The 13268-nt window shown below is 47.0% G+C and overlaps 1 protein-coding gene across 19 annotated transcripts in view; it reads left to right on the top strand.

Annotated features, from left to right (window-relative positions):
- Window positions 1-13268, top strand: part of LOC143040246 (tyrosine-protein kinase Src64B-like) — a 580796-nt gene that overhangs the window by 341495 nt on the left and 226033 nt on the right. For 6 of the 19 annotated variants that reach the window (XM_076210999.1, XM_076210997.1, XM_076211001.1 and 3 more), the window contains exon 2: window positions 8109-8801. The exons of 10 other annotated variants lie outside the window; for them this stretch is intronic. The gene's annotated coding sequence lies outside the window, so the exon portion shown is untranslated. The remainder of the gene's footprint in view (window positions 1-8108; window positions 8802-13268) is intronic. 3 more of the 19 variants (XM_076210987.1, XM_076210985.1, XM_076210986.1) reach the window with 1 other exon arrangement.

The raw sequence follows: 13268 nt of genomic DNA, 5'->3' as shown, positions 1-13268 counted from the left end.
GCCATCTCGTCTCCGCCGCTGGGGTCCACGAACGTAGCTTTCTCCTGTTCGTCAAAGCCCGGCTGAGGCCAGGCCGGGCCGGGCCGGGCCGTTATCTTGAACGCGCGCGCCACAGCCGAGAGGAAGGGAGGGAGGGGAGGGAAAGGGAGGGAGAGTGGGGTATGGGTTGCGTTGCGGAGCGGAGCGCTGAGAGCACGGCATATATAAACTCGGACCATTAGTCTTCGCAAAATAAGAACACGGATGGCATGCTTGTATGCACGCACACACCTACATGTTACGCAAAATACTGAGGGAGTTGTGGTGGTTCAATGGTTAGTGGGCTTAGGTACATTTTGCTCGGTGCGATTAAAATATCTTTCAATGATGATCGCTCATGGCCCGTTGATGATCGTCAAACGATTGCATAGATCACTAATTCTTTGTTTTTGAATGATGAGGCTGTTTTGTGTCGAGCTGGAAAGTACAAGGCTGATAATTCTAACCGAACGTACAAACAACGCGTTTATCCGAATATGATCTAAGACGTACCTTTAGCTCTTTTTGTCTTGGGGGTAAGGCAACGAGGATGACGCAATTTCTGCAGAGGAAGCCCAAACAGGGAGCGGATAAAATTGAATTAAGAAAATCACCTGAACGGTTACGACGCTGCTGTCGCAGAAATCCAGTCACAAAGGCGAATCCACGTGTAACATAATAATCGTTTGTTTTAAACGCCTTTTCCATCCAGCTTTTTCTTCTGCCGAATGGTGGCAGCTTGCTTGAGTAAGACTACATAATCTCTGTCAGGTTTAACAACAACAGAATAGACCAGCGTTTCTCAACCTTTTTACCCTTGCGTAACCTTAAAATAAATTGCATGTCTCAAGGAACCCCTGCCCTAAAAAAAAGAAAAGAAAAGAAAACATATATCATATCCTTCTCATTTTATTTTCATCATAATAATAGGTTAAATAGGATGATGTCTATTTTACATTATTACAATAACCAAGAATATGTCGTGCGTGTTTAATCATAATACGTATATGAAATTAAATAAAAAATCAAAAGTGCATTAGCTTATCTCACTTGTTCTCACGGAACCCTTAGGGACCTTTTGCGGAACCTTAGGGTTCCGGGGAACCCTGGTTGAGAAACGCTGGAATAGATTCACCATCCGAATGTTGGGGTAAATATACGAATTGATTGTTGGGGCCATAGAGGCATGCAGACTCTTTGGCCGTTAGTCGTCGCCGCCGCACGGGGTTGCATTTGGCCCCCACTCGGTCAACAGAGCTGAATGAAAGCGTCCGTCGTCGATTTTGAACCAGAAATGGCCAATCGGACTCGACGTCGATTTTGTGGTGGAAAAGGTCGGATCCTCTGAGGTGGGGTTCAGGCCGGACCGGGGTCGCGATCAGTGACCAACTTTGACCTGAGTTCAGACCGTGGGGGCGGCGGGGGCTGGAGTTGGGTTGGATCAACTGAGAGTAATCGGCAGGCGTTCAACAGGGAACCATGTGCACAATCACAGAAAGACTTAACTAAGCCCAAGTTTTATATTTTTGTACCAGGAGTTGGCCGAAGCAAAGGTGAGCCTTCTTCCAAAGGCATCGCGCAGTGGGCAACATGAACCCCACCCCTTCTGTCTTCCCCCTCCCCCCCCCCTCTCTCTCTCTCTCTCTCTCTCTCTCTCTCTCTCTCTCTCTCTCTCTCTCTCTCTCTCTCTCTCTCTCTCTCTCTCTCTCTCTCTCATATCACCACCACCTCCCTCTAATTATTGCCTCCCACACACACACACACACACACACACACACACACACACACACACACACACACACACACACACACACACACACACACACACACACACACACACACACACACACACACACACACACACACACACACACACACACACAAACTCACTTTCTCGTTGGTATGGTAGTACATTAATCCCGTGAACGCGCTGAGGGTGTGTCCTAAGGGCGAGCGATTATATTCATCAGAGGGGTGTAACATGGTAGGAGGGACAAGAGCTCCCGATCGATAACCCCCCACCCCACCCCCACCCCTATGCTACCCCTCGGGTTTAATCAGTCTTTGACTGAATACAATGTGTGTGGATTTAACCAGGATATATACAGTATATATATATATATATATATATATATATATATATATATAATATATATAACATATATATATATATATATAATATAACATACATACACACACACACATGTATATATATGTGCACACACATTAATGTGCGGTTGCGGTCAGACGTCGTTAATAACCCATTTTTAGTTTTCTTCATTTTATGACGTGTTCATGAATGTTTAATCCCGATGCTTTGGAGTTGGGCGAAGGTCACATACAGCTGATTGAAATGGCCTGGTGGCAGTAGGGATAAGATGAAAAGTGCCACAATATACGGAAGGGGATGGTGTTATTATTTCTTTATCTTTATTTCTAAATTATATATTTTGTATTTTATACAAATGCAGTAATGCATGGTAAATTCTGTTAAAGATTATCGCTTTATTATCAAACGTCGTTTATGCGTGTGTGTGTGTGTGTGTGTGTGTGTGTGTGTGTGTGTGTGTGTGTGTGTGTGTGTGTGTGTGTACCGTTGAGACCTGCGTTCTACTCTAGTAACTACATGCGACATCTTACATCTGGAGGCCGGAGCATATAGGGCAAAGGTGACCTTGAGAACAGGGTGCAGGACTTCAGTCATAGACTGTACGTTCCCATGCTGACGGAGTGGGGAGGTGGTGGGGGGGAACGTCTTTCATAAAAACAAACCCTTTCGCTGCCATGGAGGGATGGGTGGGGGGGAAATGGTTACGGAGGTGAGGAAGATAGATAACCTTTTAAAAGGAATTGGGCCATGGAAGGGTCTAATCAGAATGGACTCGAACCCACTTGCACTAGGGGGTCAGGGAGTGCCACGGAGATGAATGAAATCGCTTGGTTGGCGACAGCAGCCAGGACCAAAGCAAACTGTGCCAACCGAAACGGAAGGGGGGCGTCTTCCTGAACTTGAGAGGCCTTCTTTAATCTTTAGGTCAGTCAGTAGGAGGACTCCGGGGGAAGGAACGACGGGGTCATCATCTGGATTGGCTATACAGACACACACACACACACACACACACACACACACACACACACACACACACACACACACACACACACACACACACACACACACACACACACACACACACACACGCGCGCGCGCGCACACACGCACACACACACACACACACACACGCGCGCGCGCGCGCGCAAACTAGGTAAGGTATGATAATTGGAGAGTAAGAGGCAGGCTCCCACCAGAGTTGCACCTTTCCTGTATAGTGTAATTAGATACAGTTAAATAAACACACGCACAAACACGCTCCCCCCTCTCTCTCTCACTCTCTCTCTCTCTCTCTCTCTCTCTCTCTCTCTCTCTCTCTCTCTCTCTCTCTCTCTCTCTCTCTCTCTCTCTCTCTCTCACACTCTCTCACGCTCTCTCTCACACTCTCTCTCACACACTCTCTCTCTCTCTCCCTCTCTCTCTCCCTTTCTCACTCTCTCTCTCTCACACACTCTCTCTCTCCCTCTCTCTCTCTCTCTCTCTCTCCCTCTCTCTCTCTCTCTCTCTCTCTCTCTCTCTCTCTCTCTCTCTCTCTCTCTCTCTCTCTCTCCCTCTCTTTCTCTGCCTAGCGCGTGCATTTTTTTTTATGGGCGCCATCTGTGTTCACAGGTCGTCGTCGTCGTTCAATTAGCATAATACTTCTTCGTTCCACCGGACTGGAGTCCACTTGGGCTGCTGCGGGTGCGGTTGTGGAGGTGAAGCGGGGAGGTGGTAGTGCTTGAGCTGCGCTGCGTCTAGCCAAGTCTACGGATAGCAGCGCGTGATGAACCAGACCAGCCCACGATTGGCAATGCTTGTTGAATGAATGAACGCTTCGGGACGAGCTCGGGGGAGAATGTCGGACGGCGAATTTTCGTTTCCCGTCCTCACGCCCGCGTGCGGTGATGGCCACCCAGCGTGTAAACACCAGCTTTGTTCTGATGCTCGCAAATTAGCCCCTTTTATCGCCCTGGCTGTCTTTAATGGGTTGAGAGCAGGTGGGGAGGAGAAGGTGAGGGTTACCATACTCCCCATCCTGCTCGCCTCTCTCCTTGCCCTCCCTCCCTCCCTCCCTCACCCTTCCCGCTTCTCTCTTCAACAGTCGGTTTCCTTGGCCCTCAGTGGTGTGGGGAGCGCGCGCGTCCCTGCCCCACATGTCGAGTCCGGCCGTAGAACACTCCTTTCCTCCCATCCCGTCCCATCCCATCTCGTCCCCTCACATAAGAACACAAGAATGAAGGAGACTGCAAGAGACCATAAGGCCTACACTAGGCAGCTCCGTATCCATCACCACCTGATAGTTTCAGCGCTTACTACATGGTTACTAAGTCTATTCCATTCGTCGACCACCCTATTAGTAAACCAATTCTTGCCTATTTCCTTTTTTAAATCTAAATTTGTCCAGTTTATAACCATTACTGCGAGTCCTGCCCCCTCATCTTTCTCCTCCCGTCTCCAAACCTCTTCATCCTTCCCTTTCCTTTCCTTTACCCGCCCATCTCCCAGATCTCCGCTCCCTACCCTTCCCTATCTCCCTTATCGCCTTCCATCATCTGTCTCCTCCCATATCCCTCTTCTGTCTCTTGTTTCCATCTCCGAGTCTCCAGTCTTATCCTTTCCCTCGTTCTCCCCTCACTTCCAGCTTCCCTTCCCACTTCACACGCTATTTACCTTCCTTGCTGCCTTCTCCCCTCCTCACCTCTCTCACCCCATCTTCAGTCTGCCCTCATCATTCTCTTCGCCCTTTCCCCATACCTTCTTCCTCACTTTCCTGCAGCCCTTCCATTTCCCTTCCCATCCCTTCCCATAGCTTCCCTTCCCTTCCCATCCCTTTCCTTCCCTTCTCTCCCCTCCACTCCCCTGCCGACCTGTACTCTTTTATTTCCCACCACTTCCCGTTCCTTTTGCTCCTGTCTCTCTGTTCCTCCCCTCCACCTCTTCCCTTCCACTCCTCTCCCCCTCTATACCCCTTCCTTCTCGTCTTCCTCCTCCTCTCCCTTCCTCCTCCCAACTCCCCGTCCCTCCCACCCTTCAGTCGTCCCCGCCCCTCTCGTAAAACCCTGCAAGACCCCGTGGTGTGGTTAACCCTCAAGGACCCTGAAGGACCCTGACCTTCTATTCCAGGAATCCATGAAGAAAAAGATTGACAAAATTCTGATTTACACAAACCAAACCCAGCCTAGCGTAACCCAGCCTAATCCAACCCAATTTAACCCAATCTAACCTAACTAATTATTTTCTTGTTACTTTATGTGGCCATGTATTCCATGTCATGGTCACCTTCATGAATCTGCATGGGTACTTCCAGGACTTTTACTGGAAGAACTTCGGCAATCCCCCACCCACCCCCACCCCTCCGGAAGTTGTTTAGATCTCCCCAGGGGATCTATGACATATTTTTACATCGTCATTTTCTTCCCCGGAACAATTTCGAAACTGGACCAGAACGACTCTGTTCAGTTGGAGAACTTGGGACGAAACAGGCTCTCGATCGACTTGGGCTTCGCATTGTTCAGGGTCCACCGTCCTCTTGATGAAATAAGTTTGGCATTGTAGACACACACATACATACATACATATATATATATATATATATATATATATATATATATATTATATATATATATATATATATATATATATATACATATACATACATATGCCAATGGCTATTTTCCCCTTACAGCGGCCACTGGACATTATTAGTTTGATGAATGGTTACATTGTATGTACTTTTGTGGTCCCCGGATCCGGGTAACCCTCGCCTGTAGCAGTTCCGGGCTTGTCAAGGCACACATATTTGAGTTTCCAGAAGAAAAAAATAATGCGCTAAACATTCCACTGCTGTATTTAAGCCACCAGGCCCATAAGAATTCCGGATACCCCCCTCCAACATTTCCGGAACTCTCCCGTACACTTGTTCCAAAATAGTTCCCAGACTCCCCGGAAGGCCCCAGTCTCGCACCGTCCGCTCTCTCGGCCAGTTGGCGGCGGCCACCTACGGCCTTCGAGAACCGGCGCCGGAGCGGCCTTTTTTGCGGCTCCCGGATCCGGGTCGTGAGGTTGCAGCTGAGGTCGCACAGTCCCCAACCCATAACAGAACCGGGCTCGGCCCGGAAAGTGGCTCAGCTTATTTAATTATTATTATTTTTATATTTAGTTATTTGCTTATTTTTTATTATTTATAAATTTTGAATTAATATATGATGGTGCGAGACGGATCTGGGATGAAACTCAGGAGATTTAGGAAACCCATGAGCGGTCCGGGCAAGCTGAGGAAGGGACGCTGACGTGTATAGTAATTATGGATAAAGGGGATGAATTAACGGCAATATGGAGCGGAGAGGAGGAATGGAAAATGCTGTCTGAGAATGTCGACATCAGACCGGCGGATGTATTCCCGGGCTTTAAAGCCAGACGATATTATTCAGTGGAGAACCAAGTTCGGGACGACAACACGAGGAGACTTGTTTTGCTCCAAATCCGTCCCCTGCAATTAAACAAAAAGTTTGACGTTGGAGGATTTTAACTCTTTAAAGTAGGACACCGTTTTGAGGGGATTAAACTTTGTGTGTGTGTGTGTGTGCGTGTGTGTGTGTGTGCTTGCGTGCTCGTCACCTTGGTTTTCGATCACGTTGGATTCGTGATCGACAGCTATCACCTTACCGGATGAGAGCTCAGAGTTCATATTTGGTCCGAATAACGGGGAGTAACGGTTTGTATCAGTAAAAGCTTATGAAGGCAGGAGCGCGGCTCGAACTCGTGTCATCATGGTGTGTATGTGTGGTGTGTGTGTGTGTGCACGCGCGAGCGTTAATTAGATGAAGACTGATAACTCCCCAAACGAAGGTTGCTCCCAAGACGAGGAGGAGAGTCGGGAAGGAGAATGATTACATCACGCAGGAATTGTGAAGTTGCAGTGTTGAGTATGTACTCATATGCTCGTCCCGTTTCCCGAAGATCCTGAGTTCGAATCCACACAATTGGATTTTGATTCGTTGGTTAATATTATACGAAGTCCCATTCTTAATTCTCTCTCTCTCTCTCTCTCTCTCTCTCTCTCTCTCTCTCTCTCTCTCTCTCTCTCTCTCTCTCTCTCTCTCTCTCTCTCTCTCTCTCTCTCTCTCTCCAACCCGAAGCAGGAGATCCAATAAGGAAAAGCCACATAAGCAAGAAATAGTCATCAGAATGATTGCAGCTCTGCCGTCACAAAATAACAAAATGTGTGTGTGTTTCACATACGTCTCTCCTCAATGTGTTTTCCGTCCCACGCCGCTTCAGGGCGTTGTCTCTTTCCTTCTCCCGAATGCGAACACGTGGAAGGATTTGAGAGAATGTGCAAGGAACCACCGTACCCTTGCACTATGAGCCTCTGTATCGGGTGGCGCTTATAATTTTATTCTTCCTTCCGCCAAGAAGACGTTTTATTCGTTTCCGTTAAAGCTCCTACCTCAGTAGCGAAAGGGGAGCAGAGGTGCTGCACAGTGATGTCTTTCTACCTCAATGTCTAGGTCGTAACCGCTTCTTATTCGAGCAGGTACAACAAGGAGTTAGAGCCACGTGGCACTGGAGGAATTAGTGCCGCAGGGATGATTAGAATAGCTTGGCGACAACCAGAACTCAAGGGAAAGTGCCACCCGGCGCGGAAAAGGGGGGGGCGAGTTCCAAGGTTTCAGCGGCAAGGCCGAACTCCCACCAGGGGCCGCGAACTCGCGCCAGGGATCACGAACTCTCGCTAATAGTCGTCTGGTGTGCTCCGGAATGCAATTGGGCTGAAGAAGAAGAAGGGGTCAGTCGAGGAAATTCTGAACTTATGCAGTCCCGAGACTGCTGAAGTCTTGTAGCTTGTGGTACAGGCGATGGAAATGTAGGACAAATCAAAGTTTTAAAGATTCAGTTGGCTCGGGCAAACGCCTAAGCAGTGTGCTGCAATGTCTGCCAAATGTTTTTGTTTCATAGAGCTGTTAGTGTGTTCATATTTTTTTTCTGTATCAAACCTCAGTAGTGCATTGGAAAGGTGCCTCCGTGTTGTAGCTAAAACTACTAAACCGTTCGAGTCGTCCCAGACACGTTGAGGACGCCCCTTTCCCGTCAGTGTCTTCGTTTAGATAAGGGTCATCATTACCGAAGTGTTCCCTGCAGGAAAGTGTTACGTCGTCAAGGTGGACATCGGAAGGTGTGTGTGCGCGTGTGATTACGTTCGAGGACTGACCCCAGAGAGGGCTCCTCCACGTGACGAGACATGCCACCACCTGTGGGAACTCTTGGACGCCCACGTACTCAAGGACTCGAGTTCTCCTGATCGTCGCCATAGCTTCCTTTGCCGCTTCAGTCGTCGCCTGCGTCTGCGCCTTCGCCATCGTGCCGTGCGGGAGAACGGTCCCCCCGCGGCGGGGAGGAGGTGGTGAAGAAGTAGTAACTGCCCTTTCCGTGTGCGACCCCTGAAAAAAGAAAAAAGGGGAAAAGAAAGAAAAATAGTATATATATACACAGACTGAAGGGAAGGTTTGGCGCAGGGCACGGCCTCTTGGGGCGACGGGTGCCTGTGTGTGGCTTCGTGACGCTTCATCCGCCGTGCCTCCAGCAGAAGGGGCCCGCGCGCCCCCTCGCCCCTTATGGTCGGGCTCAGTGCGGGACCCGAAGAACCTCGCGCGCCGCCCAAGGCCTGCGAGGCCAACGTCGCTCTCACGCCAAGGTAAGGACCCTGGGGTTTCCTCCTCCTTCAGGTGGATGGGTGAGATTTTGAGGATAAGGAAGGTGGCGGGAAGGGGGGTGTGACATGAGTGTGTGGAATTCCTTCAGTCCATTGTTACCTCGAGTTTCTTCTGCCTGGAACTCGTGATATGTGGATGTCTCCGGAAAGGAACATTGGACTGCTGCCCATGTTATGAGAGTGTAAAGCTGTTTCCACCTTACCGATTGTACTGAGGAGGATGGAACTTGCTACAAGTTGTCAGCTCTCCTTGTGTGAAAAAAGTAATAGAAAAATGATTTAAGTTGATGTGGTTATACCAAAGTAGGGTCATTAGCAGTTGGAGTAAAGATAGACGGGCGTCGGGAGAATATCCTCTCCGACGTCTGTCCCACAGGGCTATACGCAGTCCAAGACATGAGACTGCCTATGCAGGGGTCTTCCAAAGACTCGTTCCTCCCGACCTCGGCCTTGATCGACCTCGATCGGGGCCCTTCGCGGTTGGGTAAGCGGCTGCATGTGGACATCGAAATGCAGGCACGTCCCTTCAGGGAATTCCTTCGTATATACCTAAGGGAGGGAGAGAGGGAGGGTCTTCTGTATTGATGAGGTTGACCTCAACCGCCCCTCTTCTCCCATTCCCAGCTCTTTCCTTCTTGTCTATTCCCATTGTACCGCATACTTCCATCATTCACATAATCTGACTTCCATCCCATTTTCCTCATTTTCTTTCCCCCCCCCTTTTTTTTTTCCTCTACTCTTAAGTACCTCCACCTTCAACAACTTCCTTCCCCTTCCCTGCCTTTCCTCCCCTTCCTGCCCTTCTTATGTCTTTCCTATTGCTTTCCTTCCTATAGTTTTCCTTCACGTCCATCCTATTCCCTTCCCGTCCGTCCTGTTCCCTTCCTCTTCCATCTCTTTCCTTTCCTTCCCACAACTGCACTCGTCCACCCCACATTCTTTACATGCATGGATACATACTCGTACGTACATACATTCATGCATGCATACATACATACATACATATATATGTACATGCATATTCAGAAAGTGACTGTTCATCAGGGAGCAGTGGAGGAACCATTCTGAGAGGACCGAAGTGAGGTACAGATTCCTCTCTCTCTCTCTCTCTCTCTCTCTCTCTCTCTCTCTCTCTCTCTCTCTCTCTCTCTCTCTCTCTCTCTCTCTCTCTCTCTCTCTCTCTCTCTCTCTCTCTCTCTCTCTCTCTCTCTCTCTCTCTCTCTCTCTCTCTCTCTCTCTCTCTCTCTTCTTTTTCCCCTTTCTCTGTGTCTTTGTATGTCTTAATCACTCTCTTCCATCTCTTTTTCCCTTTCTCTGTTTTTCTCTGTCTTTGTATGTCTTAATCTCTCTCTCTCTCTCTCTCTCTCTGTCTCCCTCTCTCCCTCTCTCTCCCTCTCTCTCTCTCTCCCTCTCTCTCTCTCTTCCTCTCTCTCTCTCTCTCTCTCTCTCTCTCTCTCTCTCTCTCTCTCTCTCTCTCTCTCTCTCTCCCTCCTGTCTCCTCCCCCTCTCTCTCTCTCTCTCCCTCTCCCTCTCCCTCCCTCCCCTCTCTTTGTCGTTCCCCCCCCTCTCTCTCTCTCTCTCTCTCTCTCTCTCTCTCTCTCTCTCTCTCTCTCTCTCTCTCTCTCTCTCTCTCTCTCTCTTTCTTTCCTGTCTCCCTCTCTCTCTCTCTCCTGTCTCCCCCCTCTCTCCTGTATCCCTCTCTCTCCCTCTCTCTCCCCTCTCCCCTCTCCCTCTCTCCCCTCTCTCTCTCTCTCTCTCTCTCTCTCTCTCTCTCTCTCTCTCTCTCTCTCTCTCTCTCTCTCTCTCTCTCTCTCTCTCTCTCTCTCTCTCTCCCTACCACCCCCTCTCTGCAGACTCGGAAGGGGGGGGGGTTGAGTCCTTGGAAAAAGTAGAAAATGTTTCCATTTTTGTAAATCTCTGAGCGAGTGTGTGCCTAATATCGTGATAGTTAAAGGAAAATATACAAAAGTGTCGCCTTTACAAATTTTAGATTTGTTTAACTACATTTTTTCCGAAATTCTCATGGAATTAGCTATTAACTTAATGTGGCAAGCGTTTAGAAATTTTGCACACTCGTATGATTAGACAAAATTGAAACCATTTGAGTAATTTCTTGGCAAAAATCAAGTTTGGCATTGTTGGGCATGACTTTGTCGAGTTGTTGGCATATTTCACTACCTATGCAGCCACCTGTTTCCTTCATATATTTCTGAAGTCGAGTCTGTTGAGGTATGATTTACATATCTCCGTTGTTATATTTACCTGAAATGGTTTGAACGGCCGTTTGACTGAAGAAATAATCTTGTTGTGGAAAATGTCCCAAGACACATCACATTGGAGTTCAACGACAGGATATCAGTGACCTCACAGGATATGAGTGACCTCGCTTACACGACTTGCGAACAACGCCGAGACTGAACAGAGGCAGTTGTGAAAAACAGATCAATCTGTCCAGCAGAAGACAAAAGAAGAACTTCCCAGACTCATGTCTCGAATATCATCGTTACTGTATTTCAGCCTCTGAGAAAGCAAGTAAGATTCTAGGACTGATTGCGCGATCTTTTGACTTCAAAAGTCCATCTCTCACTAACAAGCTATGTAAATCGTTAGTTCGTCCACGTTTGGAATATGCTGTTTCCGTATGGTCACCGAATCTTTATTGAATTTAGACATTGACAGATTGGAAAAAGTACAACGGCGAGCGACAAAATGATTCAAAATATTAAAAAAAAAATCACACGAAAATCGATTAAAACATATGAATCTGTTTTCCCCAAAAACTTGTAGATTCAGAGGCGACTTGATACAGGTCTTTAAGATTCTTAAGGGAATTGACAACATCAAAAGTGACAAAATTTTCACACTGAATGAAAATCCGACAAGAAATAATGGTCTCAAACTGTCAGGAAATATATTTGATTTGGAAGTGGGTAGAAACAACTTCGCCAACCGTGTAGTTATTAAATGGAACAAACTTCCTGTAGAGGCAGTGCAATGTAGTTCAGTTCGAAGCTTAAGATTCATTTAGATAAACACCTATGCAAGATGCCGTAATGCCTGCCATTTAAAGTATTTTATATTATTTGTTTATTTGTTTTTATTTGTTTATTATCATTTGCTTGATTATATATCATTTGTTATTGGTTATCTGTCAATTTATCATCTATACCTGTTTATTTATTTTTAACTTTACCTATTTATTTATTTAAGTTTTTATTATATTATAATTTTATTTATCATTATATTTTTTTTCGCATCGGACCTAGTTATGGACCAAAAGGTCTCCTGTCTGCATGCTCTTTTGTAATCTTTTGTACTGGATGCTATACAACTTCACACATAGTGGGGAAACTCGGAAACTGTCCGGACTTGTGCTAAAGCATTATATATACATATATGTATATATATATGTGTATATATATATGTATATATATATATTTTTTTCTTCCTCTTAATGGTGTATTGGTCTAGTCACTCGGGTATATAATGAAGATATAATGGACATTTCAGTGATTTGATGGCCATCTTGGAAGCCATCTTATAAATGAACCATTTCCAGGATTCAGAATGTATTAAGATTTGTATATTTTATTAAGCACACTTGATACTTATGAAAATCACTGGTAAACAATTTGGAGCTTTTTTTTTTGGGGGGGGGTGAATCCTCAATTACAGCAAAATTACTTTCCCTCCCTCCCTCAATCCTCCCCTCTCCCCTTTTTTCTCTCCCTCCCTGCCTTCTCTACCACCCTCCTCACCACCTATCCTACCTCCCAACCCCTACCTCAAGCCCTACCTCCCTACCTTTCGCCCTGCCTCTCTACCATTCGCTCTACCTCCCCCTACCTCCCGCTCTACCTCCTACTCTACCTGTTGCCCTACCTACCTACCTTCCTACCTCCCACTCTACGCCCTACCTACCTACATCCCTACCGATCTACCTACTTACCTACAAACCTAACCTTCTACTTCTCTTTCCTCATTGTTCTTAGTTATATTTTACTCACGAAGCACCCTTGAGTCTGTTCCCCCTCCCCAGCATTTCCGCCACCCACTGATCCACGAAATATATTCATGACTCCTCCAAATTTCCTCCCATTTTATCTTACTAGCTACATTTTTATTTATTCTTGTGCACCTCATGTGTTTATTTATCTATTTATTCCTTTTTTGTCGGGGGCCATCACATGCTGGCATTACCGTCAACGAGCAAGCCAACAAGGTAGCTTTGGGTGGGACATCGACGCTTTTCGACCGTTACACCCTCAAGCCTGCGTCGGACCTGTCCACGCCACAAATCTAGGGGCAAAAATCCTCGGAGGAACATCCGACAAACCATCTAAAGACTATTAAATCCATCGTACGCCCAGAGCACTTTTCTTAGGCCGGCCACACACGTGCAGTTTAAACTGACAGTTACAACTGTTCAGTTATAAGTCAGTTGAAACT

The sequence above is a fragment of the Oratosquilla oratoria genome, chromosome 28 (assembly GCF_046742065.1).
Source record: "Oratosquilla oratoria isolate Oo_2021 chromosome 28, ASM4674206v1, whole genome shotgun sequence".
Classification (NCBI taxonomy): Eukaryota; Metazoa; Arthropoda; class Malacostraca; order Stomatopoda; family Squillidae; genus Oratosquilla; species Oratosquilla oratoria.
Note: the sequence above shows the minus strand (reverse complement) of the source record. Positions and strands in the feature narration are given on the sequence as shown.